Here is a 9442-nt window from a genome sequence, read left to right as displayed (position 1 = left end):
ACATTGCATCACAGAGCATTAAAAACAATAAAAAAACAAAAAAGTGACATCAATCTAGGCCCAGAACCTAATATTTTCTAGTATTCCACAGTTTTGGGGCCAGTGCGGCATAAGCTGTGTCACCATTATCCTTTTACCAGGTTTTTGGCAAATGTTGAGAAACCTGTAGGGCATAGCTGGCTTTCAGTTCAGCAGAATATTTAGGTGCTGAGCCGTATAACGCCATAAATGCAAATGTAAGTGCATTGTATAGGTGTTACAATGCTACTACAAATGTGTAACTAGGAAACTGACAAGTGTTGTGCACACCTTCCTGGTCAAGCTGAAGGAGACATTTTCTGAACTCTCAACATAAGGATCCGAGAGTGTAGCCGTGTTGGTTTTATGCAGAATGCTTGGGTCATACAGCATCACCACACCAGAGTAAACCTTCTCAGGAAAGGAGCCCTCCCCATGCACAGTTCAGAATTCAAGGAAATGCCACAGTACAGAGAAACATGTTGTTTTGCCAGAGTGAGGTCAAAGCAAATCAGCATCAAGAGCAAGATGTACATTTTAGAGGCCCAAACCCCATCAGGATGGATTTTACAGGGGAGCTGTGATTTAATGTGACTATGCAAACTTATTGTTCATAATCATCTTTGTGTGTTATTACAGCATTATGATAGGAAACAGTTACTGTGTGATGCTAACCTTATGGAACCCTTATTAATCTGTAACATCCCAGGTTTGATCATAACCTTTCCTGAAAGAATGTGAAAAGGGGTTGAGTAATCTTGCAATCTGAGTTCATGAACTCAACCATGAAACTTCAATATTAGGGACATCACATCTCTGTCATCTTGTGAATATCTTTATCTGTCATAAATGTCAAGGAAATCTGTTAGTCCTTTGTTAATGTGTTGTTTTAATACATTTTTCTGTTGACAAATGACCAAAAAATATTTTTAAATGATTCTTGCAAAAAAAAAAAAAAAAAAAAAAGCCTATGCTGAGATAGGCTTGTTTTTCCCCTTGGCTGAACGCCAGGTTTTCAGTGGATGAGCTTAACTGGGTACAATGTACGTCATTAAAACGCTACAACTGATGAAATCCTTTCTACTTGTAATATGTAAATGATGCAACAGAACAGACATGATGGATTGGCAATTTGACCTACCACAAGCTATCAATAATTTAATAACTTTCGGTCTTAGATATGTGGAATTAAAAAAAAAAACTTTCTTTATTTGGTTGTAATGTCCAGAGTTTGAGACTGTTATTGAGTGATGCTAGTGTACAATAACTCAGTGCTACAATGTTATTATGCATTGAATGCTGTGCATGTTTAACTGTACAACGGTAATGCCTAGCTTATGTTGCTTTCTGTCGTATTGTCGGGTAGTCTAATGTTACTGCCTACCTACTGGACTACCTGTTCCAACCTAGGGATGAGGAATGTCTTACATATGAGGTGTCTTAATGATATGAATATTAATGAGCTGAGGAAACAAGCTCATCCTGTCCATATCTGCAGAACAGGTCATAATAATCTAATCATATTTATAACAATCTAATGGTAATAATTGGGTTTAAAACTTGAAAGAAATATTAAGAAGGCAATGGATTGTCACTTCATTGGGGAATATAACCACTATTTGAATCCAGCTTCCTGGACCTTTAATCATTATTCGATATGAAGGATAATTCATATGATAATGTATGTCAATATACAGTACTTGATTATATTCACTACATGTAATACAAAAGCTCTATGGTGTAATTACATTACAGGCTGATGTACTGAAATGAAATATTTTTTCTGTTTATTTTGAGAGGAGCACAGTAATCCATGCTTTATACAGGGATATTATCTAAATACTCCCAGCCTGCCAGTCTGGATATCTGTTGTGTTTGGACACGGCTGCTGTGGTTGTTTGCCCGGACTATCTGTTCTGTTGTGCAGATTTAGGACACTGTTTTGCATCATATCACAGGCGTTCTTGTGTGGGTGTGAATTGATTAGAGAAGAAACAGAGAAACGGTTAAGAATGTTTTGAGTGCAAATGTGTGAGTTAATGTGTTGGGGAGTGAGAGAGTTTATGAATACATGAGTTTGTGAATGGGATTGTGTCAGTGGGAAACTGAACTGGTAAGGGGGCATGTGAACATGTATGGGCATGTGGACATGTATGAGTAAATGAATGAGTGAGTGACTGAGTTGTGTAGTGAGTATGATCTTGTGTAAGCAAATGAGTCAGTGAGGGAGTTGGTTAGTGGAAAAGTGAGTAAGCGGTTGGGCAAAAAAAACTTTGTCTTGAGAGTTTTTACTTGTTAAATATATAGATGCAAGATAGTCCTATCATACTAAAGTTAAAGCACTTTTGTAAGTTTCTCTGAATAAAAACAAGTGTTAGACATTTGCACTTACAAAAATAATTTCCTCACTTTAGTTGCTCACCAAAATGATGTGAATGTAGTGTGTGAATGAGTGAGTTAGTGGACAACTGAGTGTGTGAGATTGGGAGTGACTGAGTTAGTGAAGGGGCTGGTTGGCTGGTGAATAAGTGAGTTGGTTAGTGGCTGAGTAAGTGAATGTGTGATTGTGTGAGTAATTGAGTGAGAGAATACATGTGTGAGATAGAGACTGGGTGTGACAGTGGGAACCTGTACTGCTGTGAGAATGTTCTTGTGAGAGGAGTCCCTGCCCTTTCTTGGGGATCAGCCCGTCAGGGTCTGTGCGTTGAGTGGCTCCTTGACGGGGGCCTTGCCAGTGGATTAGGACACTCTTTTGAAATCTTAATCTCCAGCCTTTGATGAGCCCGCGGGGGTTACGTAAAGAGAGAGAGAGAGGGGTCTGCTCATCCTTCCCGTACGACCTGTTGTTCCTCGCCAGCACGGCGTGTTATCACGGTACAGTAGACACAGACGACCCCATTCCCGCTGTGCAGGAGCACCAGTCTCGCGGTTTCCCACCGCCTCAAACAATCTGTTTCTCTTTTTAAAATACGTTAGGGGAATTTTTATCCAAAAAGCACCTAAAAGCCACAGCTGGAAAAACCTTGTATTCCTGATCTTACTGTGAGCTTACTGAACCTGTTTGTCCGGTGAAATAAGGGGACATATTAGTGAATAACTAAGATTAGTTGTGCCTAACACTTGACTAATATGTGCCTAATAACTGAAAATAAAAAATATAAATATATAAAATTAATTTTTTAATTTCAGAACAAATAAAAATACTTGGAAACACACAAAAACCCAATTTAATTGAGGTAGTTTCAAGATACCCTATATAAACATCATGTACCTTGCTTTTCCATATTGAAACAAAGATGGGACTTTCCTTTCTCGGGAATTAACATAATTAGATTAATTGTGTCAGCGAACAGTACCCCCCAGAATAAATGTGAATTGTGTAAATTGTCCAGTCAGCCAGTAGTGGGTTTCTTAGCACAGCTGAATCAACCAGGGAGCAGATACAGGTGAGCTGTTGAACAGCTTAACATTTTCTGTCACCTCACATATAAAAACAAGACAAGACACCGCAAAGAGAAATAACACTTAAAAAGGCAAAGGAGTTGGCAGGCAGACAGCCAGGTAGGAAGACTGTTACAAACAGACGTATGGACACAAACTCTGCTAGCACACGGAGAATCAAACAGAAAGGTCGTGAGACAGGCTGTTGCACACTGATATAAGCACACTGATAGAGAATCTCCAAGAGGATGTCACAGACAGATCCAAACAGACAGAGGGACCAGGAGAAGCAGAGGAACACAGGCAGCGAGATGGAAAGTCAAACAAACCAGCAGTAGAGCAAAGACAGGAGCTCAGCGGCACAAACGAAACCAGGCCTCCCCGTCTCTGTAGGTCCTCTGAAGCATGAGACGTGTCTGTTAGCCTTTTACGCTCGTTGTTATTTTAGTGGCCCGGTCTTGGCTGCAAGCCCTGCAGTGGCGACGTCTGTGGGAGGGCGAAAAGATTCCTCAGTTTATCCGATTTCTGTTGTCTGAAGACTGTGAGCTTTCATAGACGACTCCTGATTCACTCGTCTGCGTTTCCGTGTTTGGTGGTCCGCCCTCGGGACATAACTGAAGCAAGCTAATACCTGTCACCTCAAATGCTGCTGTGCCATGGCAGAAGTAATAAAGGTAATTTAAGAGAAAATCTGACAGTGCTAGAAGTCATTACCAGTACTCTTGCAACAAGCAAAATAAAAGCTTCCGTATTTGAATTGAAGTACGCATGATAAGGCATTATAATGCTTTGGTATTTTAAACTGCGGTGGTATTCCATTTTAAAGTATGTGGACCATTCAGTCAAGCAGTGAAAACATCTGCTTCTGTGATCAGGACCCAATCAGTGATAAATGATTTTGAGAAAACTTCAAATGAGTAAAAGGAATTCATAATTTTCTAGAAGCATATGTGTGTACATTTGAGTATATATTCACATATACCAACATATGTTTGTGGAGTGAGTGTGTGAGTGAACAGTTGTCTGTGTGTGTGTTCATGCTGTCACGTACGCGTTCGTGTGTTTCTGTGTGTACTATCGACACCTTTGAGAGTGCGGTGGGTGGTGCATTTGTTTTTCCGTGTTATTGGCAGCTTCAGCTTTGCTGTGACACATCTGGTTGTACAAGGCTTCCGACTCCAATTAGGATATCCTGAGACTTAATAAAAGGGATTATCAGCCTGTGCAAACATTGTCCCAGACTCCCCCCACCCAGACTCTCCTTCCTGCTCCCGCTGCCACAGCGATCTCATCAGCCAAGCAGTGCTGTGGTCTCACACTCCTCGACCCTTTGCAGTCACGTGGAAACACCACATGGCTCCATTTCCAATTTACAGTCTTTTTTCAAAGCAGGTCTGTACAGCACAGGGCTGCAGTTTAAGCATACTTATTGCAGATGGTGCCTGAATGGGATATGATGTTGGCTGGTGAGGGGTTTCATGCTACATACCTGTTTCAGCCTGTGAGCAAGAAACAGGGAGAAGCAGAGAACTTAATATTAGGGCATCACAATTCCTTTGTGATCTTTTCTCTTGCTTTAATTATGACAAATTGATAGCAAAAACAAGAAGAACTGGGGTCCTTCTCAGTACCCTGGATGGTTATCAAATAAAAAACAAACTCTCAGTCCTTTCCATTTCCTGTTCATCCTCAACTCCTGCTCGAAAAAATCCGACCTGCAGCAAGCTCACCTCGGCTTCCTGTGCCCTATTTCCCCCCTCGCTGCAGTTCACCATCCGCCAACGCTGCACCCAAACATCTCACCTCCACCCTCCACTCTGCAGACAATGGGCAGAGCTGAGAGCTCAGCCGGGGCAGAGCTTTCTCTCTTTTTTTTTTTTTTTTTTGGCGGAGGCTTTCTGGAACGGGGCCTAAAGGAGGCTTCTTGTGCGGTGGGAGTGATTGCTCAGTTAATATTCACAGGCCCGCACCTTGTAAAGGGTCCGCGTGAAAGAGAGTTGACAAAGCACGTCCGGCCCACAATGGGCCATCGCGCAAGCAGAGCTGAGAGGGAGGAAGGCCGGGCTTTGAGAGGGCAGCGACGTCCACAGCGAGCCATCAGCCTAAATCACCACCACCCCCTCCATTTGCTGTCAAAGGAAGCCCTTACCCCTCCTTGTCCTAATGTGGATCACAGTCTTTCTGTCGCTATTTTTCCTTTTTTTTTCCCTTAATGTTCATTTTCTACACCCCTCACTCTGCTTTCATCCCTCCTACTTATTCTTTACTTTTTTTCTCCTCTGTCATATTCTTTTCCTTCTGTTTAGTCTGCCGATGCTCTTTCACTTTCCAAGCAGCTTATTTTCTCCATGTCTTCGGGGGTATATTACAGATGCTGCTATGCTTATAACCAAAAAATGAAATCAATAGCCAAAGCATCATTATTTCAGTTCCAAGAAGAGCTTTCACAATCTCATAGTTTTACTTTCACACCTGTAAAAGTTCAAGATCACATTACACTGTGATATACAAAACTACAAACTGAAAATCATAGGCAAATTACAAATTGGAAAATGATTCATCCTCAAATAACTCACTTATACAGTGAGCTCCGTAATGTTTGGGACAAAGACATATTTTCTTTCTTGATTTTGCTCTTTTCGCTACAATTTTAGATTTGTAATCAAACCGTTCACGTGTGGTTAAAGTGCAGATAGTATATAAATGAATAAAAAGTGCTATAATTTCTACCTGGTGAAGCCAAAGTGTATAAAAATACCCTTAAATAAAAGTGGACAATCTGCACTTTAACCGCATGTGAATTGTGGATTATAAATCTAAAATTGTGGGGTATAAATCAAGAAAAAAAGACTTTGTCCCAAATCACTCACTGTATACATTTTATGGCTCTGCTGTTTCCTGAAAAACAGACGCACAAACACACACAGACACATACTCTCACACACACACACTCACACACACGCACACATACACACACAATATTACATTGCATTTAAACACATGCTGACGACTGTATTAACAGGTATTGTTGCAGTAAATGGCACACAATTAAGAACTTTTTTTTCATATTTATTATTGTCAACTGCATTGAATTATTCAGAAGCACACATGCTGGAATTATTGTAATATTACTATGTGTCACCACTTTCATTTGGGATCATGCTATTATGTGCAGCCCTAACAGGAAAGTATACATTACCCAACAAGACAGTGCATTATCCATTATAGATAAACCCTGACCCTTCTCAAACCCCGAAACAGTACTCAAATGCCTCTAGTGTGTGACATAAAAAGATGAACCCAAACAAACACACACTCACACATTCCTCTTCTCTGACCATTTCCAGCTCATTTCCCCCCTCCCCCTGCTTTTTTGTGCTAGGTGATGATGTCATCCCAGAGACCATGGAGAGGTTGGCAAGGGGCCGTGTGTTGGGGGGTGGGGCGTTGGGGGTTCTGGGGGAAATTCTGGGGGGGGGGGGGGCAGGCCTGGTCCTGGCTGGCCCTTGTGTTTGGGGCCATGGGGATTAGCGCTCCTGTTAGCGAGCGTATGGCTCCCAGGGTCCGCCAGGCTGAAAAGACTCCCTGTTTATTCACTCTGCGTCCGATTCAGACGCTGCCCCATCGCAGCCCATTCAGAGGGAGAGGAAATCACAGCGGTGATGTTGGGGACTAACCCCCCACTCCTGGGATTAACCCCAAACTCCATCTCCCCAACCTATCCTTGGCCCACATTTACAGCCCATTTTGTGGCTCCTTCACATTGCCAGTGGCCCCGGAGCCATTACATAACAAGTGTGGCCTGTCTTTCACCCAGGCTTTCATAAACGGTGGTTAAACAATCTCCGCCCCCTTGCCCCTGCCTTGGCACTGTGGTCCAGTTCCTCCCTGCTCCCCTTTTGAGTACCAGGCCGCTACGTGACACACTGAACACAAGCAGCTTGCGTCACTGGTGTGGCCGTGTGGTGAGGAAGGCACCAATGGACAGCTGGTAGTGTCTGGGGGCCCTGGTGGGGTGTCAGAGAATGCTTGGGCCACACACTGTCAGTAATACAAGGCTATGTGATGTCCCCACGGGCAACTGACCAAAAGCTCTTCTTGGGTGCCATTATTGCAATCAGCACCTTTTGTTCCTGTTCTGTTATTTTGAAGGGATGTAAGATTTAACTGACATTGGACTGGCAAGACTAGTAGGTTGAGTCCGCCATACTTGTGTGCAGGTGTGTCTTTGTGAGTCTGTTATTGGGAAACGCCTACGCTCCCTTGCTTCCATTCTGTCACTCAGAAATATACAGGCGTTTTTGGCACAGATAGCAGAGGATAAAGCACGTGGGAAGGGCAACCGATTCGGGAACATGATGAACGGTGGAGTTATTTTGTCAATGGTAAGTAAACTGGTGTGGAAGGGTGGGGGGGGGGGGGTGTTGCTAGGCTGCCCCATAAGGGACAAAGAGCGCAACGGAGAGGCAGTGAAGAGGAGAGGCCCTGTTTGCCCACTGAAAAACCTGCATTCAGCGCAGATCGCAGTCACCACCAATTAGGGCTATTATACACACAGCCTGGGCCACTGTCACACAACAAGGGCCATGGAGAAAGTAATGAGCAAAGTATCTACATCACATTTAAAAGGGCCAGTGATGTAATAGCATAGTTTTGAATATAAACAGGAAAATGAAACAATGCAATGGATTGGTGTTATAACAAATGGAGCTGTCCTTGGAATCAAATGGTTTCTTGGGCAAATCCTAGTGCAAAGCTGCTGTTGCACACTTGGATGAGAAACTTCACAAAGATTGCTTCAGTAAATATCCAGCATTGAAAAGTAATCTAATTAGTTCAGCCTGTGTAGGTGTATCAGCCTGGGTAGGGGCAACTGAAGCCGCGTTTCCACCGCAGGAACTATACCCCGGAACTAGGAACCTTTTGAGGAACTCAGTGCGTTTCCACCGCAGGAACTAGGGTCTAAATTTAGTTCTGGGGGCTTTGTTTTACCCCCCAAAACGTTCCTGCTCGGGGGGTAGTACTTTCCGAAAGTACAGGAACCTTTTGGGTGGAGCTTGCAGCGCTGAACATTTCTGATTGGTCGAGTACTCGTAGCGTTTGTGTTGTATTTATTTTCCGCCATTACCCGCCATGTTTGAAAATATGCAGCGCAAACCAATTTATTTTCATAATAACTTCAAATCAAACTTGTATGTTATGCGGCGCAGTAGCCTACTTTTGGTTATAACCTGTCAACGTCTTGGAATTATAACGTGTGCTCTTCTGTTCTTTTCTTGCTTTAGTATTCGTTTTATAAAATGCTAAGCATTCGTGCTGGGACAGCATATTACGTAGGCTACCAAAACATTCAAACGGATTAATTCGGTTGCTGAATATTTTCTTCCGGATTTTCTTTGTTAGCCCGTTGTAATTGACTCAAAACGTTTGATACAGTTATGTGAAGTATGCGGTAGTTCTGCACGATTAACATTGGTGATACAGTACAAGCAAACTGGAAATCACATGCCGCACTTTTTATCCGGGTAAAATAACAGGTTAATTCTAGTAATCTTCGCTTTAGCTTTTTCAGACTGCCGTAATTTTACTCAATTTTACTGCCATTTTTCAATTCCACGAAAAGACCAGGAAGACTATGGACTCATTTATGGTGCATGGTTCGCATCTGGAGGGCACACGTCGCTGCTCGGCTAGCAGTAACTTCGAAGGAAAGCAAACGGTGGCTGTACCACTACTAATTTACATTTTCACGCAAGTCCGAGTTTTCGTTCTATTCTTGTCATTTTGCGATTAGCCTATATGGAATTGACGACGAGAAAGTAATAAAACAGCTAATTGTTTACAACGTGTGCATGTTTTCTGCTGTTAATGAATGTGTTTGAGAGGATATATGAAAATCAATAAATACAAAAGTAACCATATATAGTCATTGTTGGTAACCCGTTGTATATAAGTGGAATAAACCCCTCCGGGCTGTCCCGGT

Source organism: Anguilla rostrata, chromosome 3, assembly GCF_018555375.3.
Source record: "Anguilla rostrata isolate EN2019 chromosome 3, ASM1855537v3, whole genome shotgun sequence".
Classification (NCBI taxonomy): domain Eukaryota; kingdom Metazoa; phylum Chordata; class Actinopteri; order Anguilliformes; family Anguillidae; genus Anguilla; species Anguilla rostrata.
This window is presented reverse-complemented; position numbering follows the sequence as displayed.